The 17,902-nt window shown below is 45.0% G+C and overlaps 1 protein-coding gene across 4 annotated transcripts in view; it reads right to left on the bottom strand.

The window, feature by feature from the left end:
* ZNF821 (zinc finger protein 821) overlaps positions 1-17,902 on the bottom strand; it is a 420,332-nt gene that overhangs the window by 182,136 nt on the left and 220,294 nt on the right. The window contains exon 5 of one of the 4 annotated variants that reach the window (XM_069216873.1): positions 7,790-7,825. The exons of the other annotated variants lie outside the window; for them this stretch is intronic. The gene's annotated coding sequence lies outside the window, so the exon portion shown is untranslated. The remainder of the gene's footprint in view (positions 1-7,789; positions 7,826-17,902) is intronic. 4 annotated transcript variants of the gene reach the window in all.

Genomic DNA, 17,902 nt, shown 5'->3' with positions numbered 1-17,902 from the left:
GGATGGAAGCGCTCCCTATAATCCACCAGCATGGCCTGTAGGTCAGAAACCAGACCAGAAGGTAAGCACACCATTCCTTGCTGTTGCTGCTGGGGGACTGGATCATAATAATGCTGATCATAATAGGAGTCATCATCAGAGTACTCCTGACATTTAACATGCAACTGGGATGGACTCCTGGCTACTCCAAATAATGCGTCCTGATCCGATTCGTCATCATCGTCGCCATCTAAAAACCGGGATGGCAAAAGTCTTGACACCTTACTTGGTGATGTGACAGACGGCGTCAAATAAGCCTTTGAAAGTCTCCTGATAGGAGTATGCTCCGCAGAGTGGTACAGAGGCAATGTTGTTGGTCTTTGCCGTTTTGCTGGAAACATTTCGACTGTCAACAAGAAAAACCCTGGTGTCATCGACGGTGGCGTCGACAATATCGTCGTGACTGGAAACATCTTCGACGGTGTGATCGACGACGATAGTACCGTCGTCGGAGGTGTCGTCGACAAGGGCATCGTCGACAGAGGCACCGCCGACGGCAGCGTCGTTGTGAGATCAATCGTCGACGGGAGGGTCGTCAACGAGAATAGCGTTGACGAGATGGGGCGTCCCGTCGACGAGGATCTTGCAGTCGCTGCCGTCGACATTGTAAGAGTGACTATAACCGGCGGCACTGATAGAATAGTTGTCGACAAGAGTACTGTCGACGATGGCGCCATGGACGGTGCTGAACTTGGTTTCTTGAACTTGTGGAAAACCTTCGGAGGTGGAGTAGCCGGTTCAGAAACAGTCTTTTTAGAGGATTTCTTTAGGCATTCTGTGCTTATTTTCTTCCTCTGTGGAGAGCTATGACTTTTAGAAGAGGTCCCAGCTGATTTATGTGCCATTTTCTGAGGTGGCTCTTGAATATCTGAGCCCTCCTGCTTTTTTTTTAATATGTGTTTTAGGAGCAGAAATAGAGGAGGAGGAGACACTATCCTCATCAGAGGCTGAGTTGCCAGTCTTACCTTCCTGAAGCACAACAGCAGACAACCCTCTCTGTCTTTCAAAGTCTTTGTAGAGAAATTTCTACATATTTTGCAGTCCTTTGTTTTATGGCTGGGATATAAGCAATAAATGCATTCCTCATGTGGATCATCCACATATAGGGGGTCATTACGACCCTGGTGGAAGGCGGAGAAGCGGCGGTAACACCGCCAACAGGCTGGCGGTCTTTTTTTTGCAATTATGACCATGGCGGTTACCGCTATGGTCATCCGCCGGTTCTCCGTCCCGCCCGCCGGGCTGGAGACCTGGGTCTCCAGCCCGGCGGCCGTCACTATACCGCCGGCGGTATTTGGACCCGGCTGACCACCATGGATTTCATGTGGTTTGAAACCGCCATGAAATCCATGGCGGTAAGCACTATCAGTGCCAGGGAATTCCTTCCCTGGCACTGATAGGGGTCTCCCCCACCCCCCCATCCCGACTCCATCCCCTACACCCCCCACCACCCCTGCCACCCCCCCAAAGGTGGCAGGGCCCCATCCCCACCCGACCCCCAACATCACATTACACACTCACACAAGACACGCACGCAGCCACCACCAACACACATACACGAACACACACCGACATACATGCCAACATCCACACACACAGTCAGACACGCACACCCACATTCAAACATACACGCACACATCCATACAGACATACCCACAGACATACACGCACTCATTCACAAACACGCAACACCCCCACAAGCATACACGCACTCACACACCCCCTCTACATACACACACGCACACCCCCATGCACGCACACAACACCCCCCCCTCCCCTAATAGACGATCGACTTGCTTGGTCTGTCGATCCTCCGGGAGGGGACGGGAGCCATGGGGGCTGCTCCGCCGACACCACACCACCAACAGAAAACCGCCACGCCGAATCACAGGACGTAATTCAGTGGGCGGTGTTCTGTTGGCGTGGCGGTGGAGCAACCTCCACTTCCCCGCCACCCGCCAGTATGGCTGGTGGCAGCTCTCTGTCCGAAAAAGGACGGAGAGCAGCCAACAGTCATAATACGCCGAGAGGAAAACCGCCACCACTTGCGGTCTTCAGCACGGCGGTCCCTCGGCGGTCTTTTCAAAAGACCGCCGAGGTCATAATGATCCCCTAAATCTTTTCTTCAAACGAGAGGCACAGAATCTAAAAAGGCCTTTCCTTGGTGTCTCTGCCATGGCAGCCAGTTTGAAGCAACAGAGAAGAGGAGAAATGTCCCAAAATTCGAGTAGTAGATCTTCTGAGAGAAAATATTGAGCAGAACTCAAAAGAGACTCCTCAGCATGATGTGCAGTGGAAAATCTGCAGGAAGCCTGCTCCTCACAGGAGGTTCTAAGCGGTGAGGCAATCTGATTAGTTCAAATTTGAGTTTGGGTCTATTTGACAAAATGACTGTGACAGTTTATTCTATTGAGGCTTAGGCCATGTATTGTATATGTACATTTTCAGGCCTAGGTTGTATATTCCACCGGGGACTCCCATCTCGACAACAGGGAAGTATTCAACGATGTGAATCTATGAAAGTTCCAATAGTCGAGCAATGAGGTGACCGTTCTCTCTTATAGGACTTTGCTGGCTCTTTCCTGCTCTTGAGCTTCTGAAGCCAGATTAGCAGCCTTCCTTCCTTGTTGTTGAAAGTCTTAGTCGAAAAGGTACAACATACCTTATAGTCTTTTCCAGAATGGCCAAGGTAGAGGCAATTAATACAGTCTTTGTGTGGGTCTTCTGAGTGAAGCCTCTTTTTGCCACATGCACTGCAAGCCCTAAGGAGGCTTTTCATTTCCTTATTTCCTTATCTGACATGATGAACAGGAGTCAGTCCAAGCCTTTCTGAAGAAAAAAGGGTGTGGAACCAAGGAAATATACTTTCCTAGTACAAAGAATCAGAAATTGTTTCTTGAAATTATCCAAGAAGTAAAAAACTGAGCAGAACTGAGTGGAGACGACGTATGATAGAAAAACTGAGGAACTGGAGCTTCTCTCATGAGGGTTCTAGAGGGTGGTGTCACCTGATTTGGTGACTCTTATGTTAAGTCCTTTTTTAAATATTTACTCTGATATGCTACTAAACTGAAAGGCCTAAGGCCTATATATGTTTATGTCTATGGGGACATTATTTTTCTAAGGTACCGGGGACTTCCATCTCGAAGACGGGGAATGATTCACGCATGTGAATCTATGAAAGTTCCAGTACTGGAGTAAGATAATATTACTATCTCTACTTTAAATATTAGGCATATCTTTAAAATTATCAATCTGTTATCGGCAATACATGGCAGAACGTAATATTCAATGACTCATCCATCAGTTATAGCTATATTTATGACGGCATGATTAACAATGATTATGCAACTCTGGCTTTCCAAAACTGCTGAACTCTAACTATTGGCACAGGCATTAGAACAACTAACAAACATCTTATTTTTTCTCTTTTTTCCATTGACTCAAATATTAGAATTAGGATTATTGGTTCTATATACTGTTTGTCACAATTGTTCATTTTAGTAAGGAGGATCCCCCTTTGTTTGTCAACATGACAAGATTCTTACCACTTTCAACTCACTGCTTATCCTCGACTCTTTCTGTGCTTTTGTTGGTGAAGGGACTCCCGATACCACAGCTTATGAGCTGAATACGGAGGTGGAGAAGGGGTAGAACCTGAGACAAAGTGGTGCCCCTTTGGTGGGTTGATTTCAAATATTTCTTTACGCACATGGCTCATTATTGCTTCTATATACTGCTACCACTATTGTGAACAGTCATGCCGGGTGGAAAGGGGTGGGATCTTAGGGGCTCCCTGAACGCGGCAGACTCCTCCAAGTTTCTCAGGCACTTTGCTTCCATTAGAGGGAAAGCCAGTAGTGCACAGACTGGGGGCGCAGCGTGGACTGAGGCTTTGAAGTTGTGATGCTGGCACTAAGCGAAGCACACAATTGGAGTCAAGAAAGACTACATGTGCCAGTAGATTCTTACAATGGCCTTCTTGGATTCATAACAAATAGGTTCATCATGTTTCAGAGCAATCCTTGCTAGGAAATTAAAATACTTATATACTGCAGCCGGAATGTTGGTGCAAAGAGGTTGGAACTCACTATGGTTTCATATGGAGTCAAAGACTTGCTGGATACAGAGAAGTATTTCAAGTAAGTACCAGAAGTCAGGGATTTAGACTTATGTGCACACTACTATTGGAATCATCTTTTTGATGGATTGTGAACTCTACTACACCTATTTCACATGAGGAACATGAGCAATCCTCAACTTGTGCAGACTTTGTTTATATTACTTTTTAGTCACAGATGTTATTAAGGTATTGCTAGAGGTCGAGAACTGAATAAATATTGTCAGGAGAAAAATCTCTAATGTGTATGTGCTAAGTTACACCTTGTTACATTAATAATCATTCAGATTAGAGACTTGATTTATAAATCACTGAAGATAGCTTTCCGTATAGAAACACACATTACCGTTCAGGTTATTTTTTTGCATCTAGCAAAATGGCTTCATTTATATTTTTCATCTCTAGGATGTGTCAGAGTTTCAACTAACCTTAGAGAGCTGCTTACACAGAGGTAGTCACAATTTGTATCAGATTAGGAAAAGTTATCTCTTTTCTGCATATGCCAAAGGCTCATCAACACAAGTTGCAGAACCTGTAAAAACAGGTAGAGTGAAGACATCCAGTGTCCCTGTTTCTCTCCCTTCGTCTTGTCCCACTCCATTTTTCCAAGTCTACTGCTGACCAGCATTATCATATTTTGCATGATTTTCAGTGGGTTTAGAGAAGTGTTTATATTAAAATCACTCCAACTGGATCCCGATTTCAAGGTTAGTTCAACCATGACACACTGCCCAGCCACATGATCATTTCAAACCAAGCAACAGTATCAGAAGTTGCCCTTTCGCAGACCGTAGATGTAATACTCAAATTACAACATGAAGTAATTTTATCAATGTTGAAGAACAAGACCTTACCATGTAAGTCAGAAGACTACCGGAGACAAGATCACCAGTCCTTATACCTTACCCCCCTAGGTATGAGACCCTAAGTCTTATACAAATTCATGCCTACATGTACAACATGTACTACCTTTAGCACCTCCAGAGAGATTTTCCAATGATCCCAAATGTATGCACTGTTTCTTTATCAGTGTCAGTGGCATTAACTATACAAAATCATGGCATTTCTTGATGATCAAACTATAGTAGACTTTATTTTACTTAAGTGAAACTGCTGCACAGCGATAAATGGCTATATCATTTCTCTACCTTCTGAAAACAAATGTGGAAGTTATTTAATAGAAAATCATATGATCTTTCCTTACGGAGTTGCTGAAATTGAAAGAGGCACACCATCATTTAATGAGCTATATCACCACTTTTAATTGTTTGGTAGATGAGACTGGTTGGTCTGAGGAGAAAAGGATAACTTTGTCTTTATCAAGAGTCACTGGAAAAGTTAAGTTTAGAAAATCAGTCAGTGCTACCTTAGCAGTAGCAAATACCATGGAGTCCCCTCTGATAATTTCATAGTTCCTATCATAATGACAAATGGACAATATATAATTGGTTCAGGACCTTTAGATTCAGGCACCTCAGGGAACTATAAGGATATTAAGTTTGTGCAATCTTCACAAATAAGATGGACGTTTCTGAAGATGTGCAGGCACTAGATGGTTTAGCTTTGTCCATATTTCTTTTTAAGCAAGCTTTTACACACATTTTCTTCAGTATGTTTTAGAAACTGTCATGCCAAGGTTTATTTTGATCTAATTAATGCCCCTCACTTTAAGATAATTTTGCCTATGCCTGGTTAACTCGCATAATCCTAGCATTGGTGGGCAAAATTATACAAATATATTCCGATTACTGTCTGGATCATTGTTTGATAACTGAAGAACAAGCCCCCATATGTCCTTCAAAATCAATAGCAAGGTTAATGATAAATTCTGTTTTTGTTTGTGGAGTTAGCTTACATATATTGTGATGAGAATTTTCATGAGTTGTTTTATACGAAAATAGTGGGTTTATTATGTCCACTCCAAAGTTATGATTGCAAGATTCATCTGAAAGCTGGGGCATCTTTACCTTGTAGTTGTTACACACATTTACAGAATCAGAAATAGAATATCTTATTTTTTGATGTGAATGTAGCTAATGGATTTATCAGTTCACAGTCTCCAGTCTCCTGTCCTTTACTTTTTAATCAAAGGAAAAGGAGTGAGTTGAAAGCTGAAAGTGCAAGACTATAGAGCAAGCAAAAAAGATTACAGTTAAAAACAGGTACCCATTACCACTGATGGGTGTTCTCTTAGATCAGAACAACCAACAATTTTCACTAAGCTTGATCTTGTGGCAGCATATCATTTGATCAGTGTCTGAGAAGGTGAGGAAAGGAAAACAGTGTTTCTCACCAGGTTTTGAATACAAGGTCATGCCTTTTGGACTCTGTAAGGCCACAGCTGTTTTTCAGTTTTTTTATTTATTAAGTGCTGAGAGTATTTATAGTGTATTTAGATATCATGATTTTCTAGAAACACATGCGCTACATGTTCAGCAGTACTACAGTGATTAAATTATCACCATCGTTTTACCAAATGTGATAGTATGTATTCTACACCTATCCAGCAGAATTGCTGATGTACATAATTAGCCCACAGAGATGGATAATAGACAAAAAGATAGTTTCAGCAATGAGTAATGGCCTACAACAATTTATGTAAAACGAGTGCCGAGCTCCTTAGGCCTTGCTAATTTTTATGGAAGATTAAGGGCCAGATGTACAAAGAGTTTTAGGGTTTGGAAACATTCTGATTCGGTAAATCAGAGGGTTTGGGATTGCTAAAACCCTTTTAAAAATGTACCAAGTCCACTTAACGATTAGAAAAAGCTTTTATGAATTGTTAATTGGGTTTCGTAAACTATATCGAATCAGTATTTGAAAAGGGATGTGTTTAGGGCATCTCCTGCAAATACTGATTCCTTGTGGTATGTATTCATGTTTTGCGAATGAAATCCAGTCACAAAACATTAATATTTTACCTGCACCTCAAAAAACGGTTGTAACCCATTTGCAAACCAAAAGAGGCCCATTGTGAATATTGGAAAAAAAACATTTTAGGAGTAGGCAGTGGTCCATGAGACCATTGCTTACTCCTAAAAAAAAAAAAAAAGTTTGTGAAACTTTTAATTTTATTTTTTTATAATAAAAAGCATCCCATCTTTCTCTAAGGAAAACGAGCTACATTTAAAAAAAAAAAAAAAAAACTTTATTTCACAGCACACACAGACATGGTGGTCTCCTTCCCCTTCATAGGCACAGAATAGTAGTGGGTCACAATTTATGACCTCGCTCATTAATATTAATGAGGAATCGCAATCCACTACGATTCTGTATTTTGTGAAACGACCTAGCAGAGCATAGATTCATTTGTAAAATGCCAATGCATTAGATAAAAGTCAATGCAACACTGCAAACCACTTTTATAGCATATCTTGTATACACATCGAGATCTTATTAGTCAATTTCCTGAGACAGACAAGCCCCTTACCAAACCTCTTCATAAATGATCTACATTCACATGGTCCAAAAAAGCTGATCAAGCCTTTTGCGTTTTTGTTTTTAATGGATTTCAAGTTGCCCTATTTCGCAACATACAAGTGTTCATCCTCATTCATTGTTGAGTCTGATTTTTCATATCCTGCAATAGGAAGTGTCACAAAAAATGGAATCACTGGATAGGTGGCCTACCTTCCCAGAGGTTTTCAACAGCTGATTTAAATTACACTGAGGAAGACAAAGAAAATTTAGCAATCAAAAGGTCTTCTGAAGAATTGAACATTATTTATTAGAAACCAAACATATGGCAGAGCTATACAATGACCACACAAATTTACAATTATTAAAGTCCACTAGGGCACTGATGCTTACTTAGTTGAGATGGCCATTGTTTTTTTCAGATTATGACTTTGTGATTAGCGTTAAACCTGGTCCTCACAATAGTAGCTATTTTCTAGACATAATCAACCTAAAAATGAGAATAACCATATTAGTGAATTTCCCGATTTTGTTACCTAAAACTCAGAACCATTCTTTATCTAATACTGTTAGTGAACCTCTATTGATATCTGTTGATTTTGCCAGCTGAAACTCAGAACCATTGTTCTACAGCTTAATCAAAATTGAAGCCTTTCTAATCATAAATATGTACAGTTACAGCTAAACTGATGAAGAACATTTGCTCAGACAGGAAGGCAGCCACGAGAAATATGGGTTGTTACAAGAAGGCAAAGTTTTGAACCTTCAGTTCAACTAGGACAACAAGCTATGAGCTGGCTTCATGACTCTAAAACTGCTCTGTATCCTGGAATAACTTAATCAAAAGCAGCAGTATAAGTTATTTTGAGAGTCAATGTTATCAACAGATCTTAAGTAATATGTACACACAAGCTCTACATATGCCCAAAAGAGTTCACACACAAATTCCACACGTCTTTTAAGACCAACAACTGTGCCAAAGAGTCAAAATTGCACTGCCCTTCTTATAATTGTTGATCATTTGACCAAAATGGGCATTGTATTGTATTGCCTGGGTTGGCCTCTTCTAAAGAGTTAGTACAAATATACACATTTTGGTTTGATGACATGGTTCCTGCTGGTTAGATTACATTCAACCCTCTGCACCAGATTTTTGCCTCTCCCAGAGGAGAGTTATGAACGTTACATGATAGGTCTGTGCGGTTGTGACAAAAGGTCTCCGCAGGATATACTGCATTTAGTAATGTTTTGTAAATTTTATATTGTACCCAGAAATATTTTTGTTTTTCCCTTTACTTAAAGGGAGATGTTTTCTCCAAGTTTGTCCGAGTTTCTCCTGCTCATTTATACATACAGATGAGCTTGTTTTAACAAATGTTATTTGTTTTTTAAGACCCATAGCCTGCATAGGAAGCTCACGGGATGATTAACTATGTTTTAACATACAGAGGTTCAAAATACATCCCAAAATTTTGTTCTAAATGATGCAACGGGTAAGACATGGAAGTTTGTCTGCCCACTAGTTATAATTCTCAAACAGATTAAGAGAACAAATGAATTAATATGTCAACAATATTTGATGTTCCAAACACAGGTGCAAAAAGAGGATTAGACTAAGACTTTATGGTTAGCAGAATTAACCTAAAATAATGCTGACCATTCTGAACAGGGGTGTCACAATTTTTCTGTATGTATAAGCATTAAACTAGAGAACTGTTACTAGATTCACATTCATCCTAAACACTTCCTTTTGTACAGGAACGAATCACAAATTCTACACAGGAGTCTTTCGAAAAACCCAAAGCTACCTACAAAGTATATGCTGTCAAAAAAAAATACCAGTACTCATGTACAATGCAGGTGAAAAAGTCCAGTTATTCACTAAGAATCTATCTTTAAAAAAATCCAAGTTACAACCCAAGTTTGTTGTTCCATTTATCATTCAACAAATTGTGAATCATCTAATGATACATGAAACAACAGAATGAATTTTCATAGATTATAACAACTCTGATTGCACCCTTAGTAAAAGCTTGTTCTGCAAAGACCTGTCTTTCTCCAGATCCTACTACTGTTGAATGAATATGAAATATATAAATTCTTAGATGCACAAATTGTCAGTAATGTTTATTGGATTAGAAAGGGTATGGCCCTGAGTAGCGATCATGGGAGCTGCCCCTAACTTCATGTTTCATTGTTAGCACAAGATCACCCAGATAAGCCTAGAGCAATGCTGCTGAGATGTCTGCCCTTGGGGGTGAGGATTGGGAGGGGGTATCATGGTCCAAGGGCTGCGCTTACTTGTTATGCCGGGTGGAGATAGATATGCACTCTTCCAAACTTCTTAGGTAACCGAGCCTTCCATTGCAGATAAGGCCAGCAGTGTGCCCAGAGCATGACCCCTACTTGGCGCAAGGTTTTGCAGCTATGATCCTTGCAATATAATACAAGTACAAGTGGAGTCAAGGAAGACTATGGGCGTGGTTGGGAGTTCAGTGGACGGTTGTCACTGTCTGCCAAACATCCGATGGGGAGGCTGCCGCCACACTGGCTATCCTCCAGTCAGACCCATTAAGAGTTTCTTGCTAGGTTGGTGGGCAGAAACCTAGGTTTCTGTCTGCCAGCCTAGCGGGAAACAGGCTAAAGCCTTATCTCTGGCTCATAATCAAGCCGGCGGCAATGTGGTAGCCAGCAGGGTGCACCAGCACCCTCACAATGTTCACCGTCTGCAAAGCAGAAGTTAATAAATACTGCCAAGAAGAAAAGTACAGCACTAATGTATATCCATTATTATGTTACAGCTGGCCATGTAATGTAGAGAATCATTTCAATCACAGACTTGATAACTACCTTCAGTGATTTATAAACCTCTACGGAAACACATATTTCAGTTCAGACTATTTTATACATCTATCATAAAGGCTTCATTTATATTTCAGCTGTAGGATGTTGCAGAGTTATAACAGTGTTTGCGTTCAAGATCCTTAAAAGCGTTTGAGAGAAAAGTTATTCTATATCTCATATTTCTTTGGGTTTGTACAAGGGGCCAGGGGAGACAAAAAAGCAGTCCTTCTTACCACATGTCTGTCAGTGTTTACTAATATTTTATTTGTGTGTATATCACGAAGATGTCCTTCCTGGGCCACAGCCGAAATACAAGAAAATAATAAAAAGAAAAAAAAACAGGCAGCATGTTCCTCCCTGACAGAAGGGATGGGAAGATTTCTGGAGGAAAAAATGCTGTGGCTAAAAAAACAAATCCTTATCTTCTGCAAATGGTTGTCCAGGGCAGCGCTCCAGTGAGGTCCAATCTTTTACTGAACTTCTGTAGTAAATATGAAGCTATGGAAGTCACTGTGGATTGTTGTGGAGTTCAATGTCTATCCACGTTACTGGAGTCTTAGGTACATAGGGGGTGATTCTGATTCTGGCGGGCGGCGGAGGCCGCCCGCCAGAATTCCGCCCGCCAGAATTCCGCCCTCCATTATACCGCTCCGCGGTCAGAAGACCGCGGAGGGTATTATGAGTTTTTCCCTGGGCTGGAGGGCGGTCTCCAAAAGACCGCCCGCCAGCCCAGGGAAAAACTCCCTTCCCACGAGGATGCCGGCTCGTAATCGAGCCGGCGGAGTGGGAAGGTGCGACGGGTGCAGTGGCACCCGTCGCGTATTTCAGTGTCTGCAAGGCAGACACTGAAATACTTTGCGGGGCCCTCTTACGGGGGCCCCTGCCGTGCCCATGCCATTGGCATGGGCACGGCAGGGGCCCCCAGGGGCCCCGCGACCCCCCCCCTACCGCCATCCTGTTCATGGCGGCTTTCCCGCCATGAACAGGATGGCGGTAGGGGGGGTCAGAATCCCCTCGGCGGCGCAGCGAGCTGTGCCGCCTTGGAGGATTCTTAGGGGCAGCGGAAAACCGGCGGGAGACCGCCGGTTTTCCTGCACTGACCGCGGCCAAAGCGCCGCGGTCAGAATCACCCCCATAATGTGTTTGGAAGGTTACTACCTACTATGCAATGGAGGAAGAGCTTACAGAGCTCCTGAGTAGTTGTACTGTATCGGAACTCTGGCACTGCTCCCACCTGATGCTGGTTTTAGCAGTTATAGCAGCGAGTGGGGCCTAGAAGAGCAAGTTACTTACCTTCGGTAACGCTTTTTCTGGTGGATACACTAGCTACCTTTGGATTCCTCACCTAATGAATTCTCCCCAATGCGCAGCATTCGACCGAAACTTCTTTCCAGCTCTGCACGTCGGCGAGGACGTCACAATTGCCCGACTCCACGTGGCTCCGTCTGACGTCATCGTGGCAATAAGAGGTCCCCGCCGGCGTGCTGACGTCAGTTTACACCATTTTTTACGTGCCTTTGATGCGAACAGGTGAATACCGACATCCCATACTCATTATGATTGTATCCCAAAAAAAACTTTTATACTAAAGGTAAACAAATAAGAATAGCAAACAATATCAATATATATCCGCAAAAATACATAGTCATAAATATATACAAATACATATATATATATATATATATATATATAAATATACACACACACACATCCTCTCATAATTCAGCAACATACAAATATACATATATACACCCAAGGAAATCTCGGTATGACCAGACAGACTACGGGGAGGCAGGTGGGACCGTGAGGAATCCACAGGTAGCTAGTGTATCCACCAGAAAAAACGTTACCAAAGGCAAGTAACTTGCTCTTCTGATGGATACAACTACCTGTGGATTCCTCACCTAATGAATAGAGTCCCAAAGCAGTACCGCCTCGGAGGTGGGTGTCTGACTGATCATACCAAGAAATCCTGCAGCACAGACCGCACAAAATGGCCATCCCTCCTCACCTCCGAGTCCAAGCAATAATGCTTTACAAAGGGGTGGAGGGACGCCCAAGTCGCAGCCTTACAAATGTCTGCCACTGGAACACCCCTAGCCAGGGCCGACGTGGCCGACTTAGCCCTGGAGGAATGGGCTCTTATACCAACAGGAGGAACTTTCTTTGCTAATGAATAATAGATCTTAATACAAAGAACGACTCACCTGGACAGTGTTTGTGGACGGCCTTCCCCTTCCTCTTCCCCACATATCCGACAAAGAGTTGGTCGTCCAAGCGGAACTCTCTAGTTCTGTCTATGTAAAAACTCAAGGCCCTCCTTGGGTCCAGTCGATGGGAGTCTCTCCTCCTCCTTAGATGGATGTGGAGGAGGATAGAATGACAAGAGTGTGCTAGACTGCCCCAAATGAAAAGGAGTCAATACCTTGGGGAGGAAAGCTGCTCTGGTCCTCAGCACCACCTTGTCTGCATGAAAGGTCGTAAAAGGAGGGTGAACACAAAGAGCTTGAAGCTCACTTACACGCCTAGCAGAAAAACAATCTTTAAGACTAAAAATCTCAAAGGGCAAGAATGTAGCAGCTCAAAAGGTGAACCCATTAAAAAGGTTAGAACCAGATTTAAATCCCACTGGGGCATAAGAAACGGAGTGGGAGGAAACCTATTGGTAAGCCCCTTCAAAAACCTCAATACTAAAGGGGATTTGGACAAAGAGGGTTGATCAGGTAGGCATAAGAAGGATGAGAGAGCCAAAAGATAGCCTTTGACAGTAGCAACAGCGCAGCCTTGCTGCGCCAAGGACAATGCAAACAACAATATGTCTGACAAATGGGCACTTAAGGGATTAATTTGCCTCTCTCGACACCAAGCAATGAATTTAGCCCATCTGCTCGCATAGACAAATTTGGTGGAGTGTCGCCTGGCTGATAAAATAACGTCCACCACATCCGGTGGGAGAGAAAAAGAACTTAGATTGCCCCATTCAATCTCCAGGCATGAAGGTGCAGGATCTGGAGGTGGGGGTGTAGAACCTGCACCTGTGACTGCGAGAGGAGGTCTGCCCTTTTAGGGAGACGGAGCGGAGGGCACAGTGAGAGTTGGAGAAGGTCCGTGTACCACACCCTCCTTGGCCAATCTGGAGCTATTAAGATGACTTAGGCCCAGTCTTGGCAAATCTTCCTCAGAACACGAGGAATCAAGGGTATAGGGGGGGAAATGGGTAAAGCAACTAGCCGTTCCAGGACATCAAAAGCATCCCCAACACTTCCTGCACCGGATACTGGAGGCTGCAGAACGATGGGTAGTGCGCATTCTCCTGAGTGGCAAATAGGTCTACCTGGGGAAATCCCCACATCCAAAAGATGTAAAGGACCAGATCTGGATGAAGACGCCACTCGTGATCGGCCGAGAGGAGCCGACTGAGACTGTCCGCACGCACGTTTTGAACCCCGGCCAGATGGTTTGCCATTAAGCAAATCCGATGGTCTCGTGCCCAGGACCAGAGCCGCAGAGCCTCTCAGCAGAGAAGGTACGACCCTACTCCTCCCTGCTTGTTGATGTACCAAATCGCGGTCGTGTTGTCCGTCAGGACCTGAGCCGACTGACCGCAAAGGGAAGGGAGGAAGGCATTGAGGGCCAAATGTATCGCCCGCAATTCCAGCAGATTGATGTGAAACATCTGCTCCACTGGAGACCAATGATTTTTGATCTCCAGGTCCCCCAGATGAGCTCCCCACCCCAGAGTGGAAGCATCTGTTATCACCGTGGCCACTGAAGGTGGTAGTGAAAAAGTCCTTCCTTGAGAAAGGTTGCCTTCCACAGGCCACCATCGTAGATCCGCTGCAGTCTCTCTGGAGATCTTTCTCGACTCAGCGAGATCCCCTGTGTGCTGAGACCACTACCTGCGGAGGCACCACTGAAGAGCCCTCATGTGCCAGCGTGCATGAGTAGCCAACAGAATGCATGAAGCAAACAGATCGAGCAGACGAAGCACCTTGAGGACTGGAACAACCGCTCCCTCTCGAAACATTGGAATCAACGCCTTAATGTCCTGAATCCGCTGTGGCGGAGGAAAGGCTCAATTCAATTTTGTGTCCAATACTGCCTCTATGAACAGGAGGCGTTGAGAGGGCTCCAGGTGAGACTTGGGCACGTTTATCGAAAAGACTGAACAACAACTGGGCTGTCATTTGCAGGTGATGCAGCATGAGCTCTGGAGACTTGGCTTTGATCAACCAATCGTCCAGGTAAGGGAATACTGCTATTCCCTTCCTCCTGAGATTTGCCCCAACCACTGCCATCACCTTCGTGAAGGCTCGAGGCGCGGAAGTAAGAGTAAAAGGAAGGACCGCAAACTGGTAGTGTTGCGACCCCACCACAAACCGGATATACTTCCTGTGTGACTTGAGAATGGGAATATGGAAATAAGCATCCTGCAAGTCGACAGACACCATCCAATACTCCTTGCTCAACGCCATAAGTACATGTGCAACAGTCAGCATCTTGAAATTTTCCTGTTTGAGGAACCAATTCAAAATCCTCAGGTCCAGGATAGGTCTCAAACGTCCATCCTTTTTGGGGATCAGAAAATACCTTGAATAACATCCCTGACTCCTTTCTTGCTCTGGAACCAACTCCACAGAACCTTTTGACAATAGGATCTGAACCTCCTGCTGTAACAACAAGAGATGGTCTTCTGAACAAAACGAGGGACGGGGAGGGATGGGAGGAGGAAACTCCTGAAAAGGGAGAGCATATCCTTTTCTCACAATGTTTAGAAGCCTTGAGTCTGCTGTAACTAACTCCCCCTCGTGGAGAAAAAGACGTAATCTTCCCCCTACAGGAGAAGTATGGTCGATAAAGGGGAGAAAACTAGGGCTGCTTCCCTTGCTGTTGTCCCCCAGAGGAAGAGGATGATGCAGGGTGCTGCTGGGTGACCCCTCTTGTCCTAACCCTCCCCTGCCCTCTGAAGGACCGATACGGGAGGCTGGTAGGCTGCTGGACCGAGGACTGGGGTCTCCCTCTGTAGGAAGTTGGCTCTGTATGTACCATTTCAATGTAAGAAATAGCATGCACAGAGTCCAAGGGTTCCCCTTAGAGGTAAGATAGTGGCAAAAAGAGATAATTCTAATGCTCTATTTTGTGGTAGTGTGGTCGAGCAGTAGGCTTATCAGAGGGTAGTGTTAAGCATTTGTTGTACACACACAGGCAATAAATGATGAACACACACTCAGAGACAATTCCAGGCCAATAGGTTTTTGTATAGAAAAATATATTTTCTTAGTTTATTTTAAGAACCACAGGTTCAAGATTTACAAACAATACTTTAAATGAAAGGTACTTCACTTAGGAACTTTAGGAACTTTTAATTAGCAAAATAGCATATACAGTTTTCACACAAATGACATATAGTTATTTTAAAACTAGACAGTGCAATTTTCAACAGTTCCTGGGGGAGGTAAGTGTTTGTTAGATTTGCAGGTAAGTAAACCACCTACAGGGTTCAAAGTTGGGTCCAAGGTAGCCCACCGTTGGGGGTTCAGGGCAACCCCAAAGTTACCACACCAGCAGCTCAGGGCCGGTCAGGTGCAGAGGTCAAAGTGGTGCCCAAAACGCATAGGCTTCAATGGAGAAGGGGGTGCCCCGGTTCCAGTCTGCCAGCAGGTAGGTACCCGTGTGTTCGGAGGGCAGACCAAGGGGGTTTTGTAGGGCACCGGGGGGGACACAAGTCAGCACAGAAAGTACACCCTCAGCGGCACGGGGGCGGCCGGGTGCAGTGTGCAAACAGGCGTCGGGTTCGCAATAGATTTCAATGGGAGACCAAGGCTTCTCTTCAGCGATATAGGCAGGCAAGGGAGGGGGGCTCCTCGGGGTAGCCACCACCTGGACAAGGGAGAGGGCCACCTGGGGGTCGCTCCTGCACTGGAGGTCGGATCCTTCAGGTCCTGGGGGCTGCGGGTGCAGTGTCCTTACCAGGTGTCGGGTCTTTGAAGCAGGCAGTCGCGGTTAGGGGGAGCCTCGGGATTCCCTCTGCAGGCTTTGCTGTGGGGGCTCAGGGGGGTCAACTCTGGCTACTCACGGCCTCGTAGTCGCCGGGGAGTCCTCCCTGTAGTGTTTGCACTCTGCACCCGATGTCCCCTGCTCGACTTGTGGAGAACAAAGTCTCACGCTTCTGGCAGGAAACGCGTGTTGTTTCAAAGTTGCTTCTTTGTGGAGCAGAGCCGCTGTCCTCAGGAGTTCTTGGTCCTTCTAGATGCAGGGTAGTCCTCTGAGGCTTCAGAGGTCGCTGGACCCTGTGGAACGCGTCGCTGGAGCAGTGTCTTTAGAAGTGGGGAGACAGGCCGGTAGAACTGGGGCCAAAGCAGTTGGTGTCTCCGTCTTCTCTGCAGGTTTTTCAGCTCAGCAGTCCTTCGTCTTAGGTTGCAGGAATCTATCTTGCTGTGTTCTGGGAGCCCCTAAATACTCGATTTAGGGGTGTGTTTAGGTCTGGGGGGTTAGTAGCCAATGGCTACTAGCCCTGAGGGTGGCTACAACCTCTTTGTGCCTCCTCCCTGAGGGGAGGGGGGCACATTCCTATCCCTATTGGGGGAATCCTCCATCTGCAAGATGGAGGATTTCTAAAAGTCAGAGTCACTTCAGCTCAGGACACCTTAAGGGCTGTCCTGACTGGCCAGTGACTCCTCCCTGTTTTTCTCATTATCTCCTCCGGCCTTGCCGCCAAAAGTGGGGCCGTGGCCGGAGGGGGCGGGCAACTCCACTAGCTGGAGTGCCCTGGGGTGCTGTAACAAAGGAGGTGAGGCTTTGAGGCTCACCGCCAGGTGTTACAGTTCCTGCAGGGGGAGGTGAGAAGCACCTCCACCCAGTACAGGCTTTGTTACTAGCCACAGAGTGACAAAGGCACTCTCCCCATGTGGCCAGCAACATGTCTGGTGTGTGGCAGGCTGCTAAAACTAGTCAGCCTACACTGGTAGTCGGTTAAAGTTTCAGGAGGCACCTCTAAGGTGCCCTCTGGGGTGTATGTTACAATAAAATGTACACTGGCATCAGTGTGCATTTATTGTGCTGAGAAGTTTGATACCAAACTTCACAGTTTTCAGTGTAGCCATGATGGTGCTGTGGAGTTCATGCATGACAGACTCCCAGACCATATACTCTTATGGCTACCCTGCACTTACAATGTCTAAGGTTTTGCTTAGACACTGTAGGGGCATAGTGCTCATGCACTTATGCCCTCACCTATGGTATAGTGCACCCTGCCTTAGGGCAGTAAGGCCTGCTAGAGGGGTGACTCATCTATACCTATAGGCGGTGTTAGGTTGGCATGGCACCCGGAGGGGAGTGTCATGTCGACTTAGTCGTTTTATCCCCACTAGCACACACAAGCTGGCAAGCAGTGTGTCTGTGCTGAGTGAGGGGTCCCTAGGGTGGCATAAGACATGCTGCAGCCCTTAGAGACCTTCCCTGGCATCAGGGCCCTTGGTACCA

The sequence above is a fragment of the Pleurodeles waltl genome, chromosome 12 (genome assembly GCF_031143425.1).
Source record: "Pleurodeles waltl isolate 20211129_DDA chromosome 12, aPleWal1.hap1.20221129, whole genome shotgun sequence".
NCBI classification, from domain to species: domain Eukaryota; kingdom Metazoa; phylum Chordata; class Amphibia; order Caudata; family Salamandridae; genus Pleurodeles; species Pleurodeles waltl.
The sequence above is the reverse complement of the archived record's forward strand: the minus strand, read 5'-3'. Positions and strand labels throughout refer to the sequence as shown.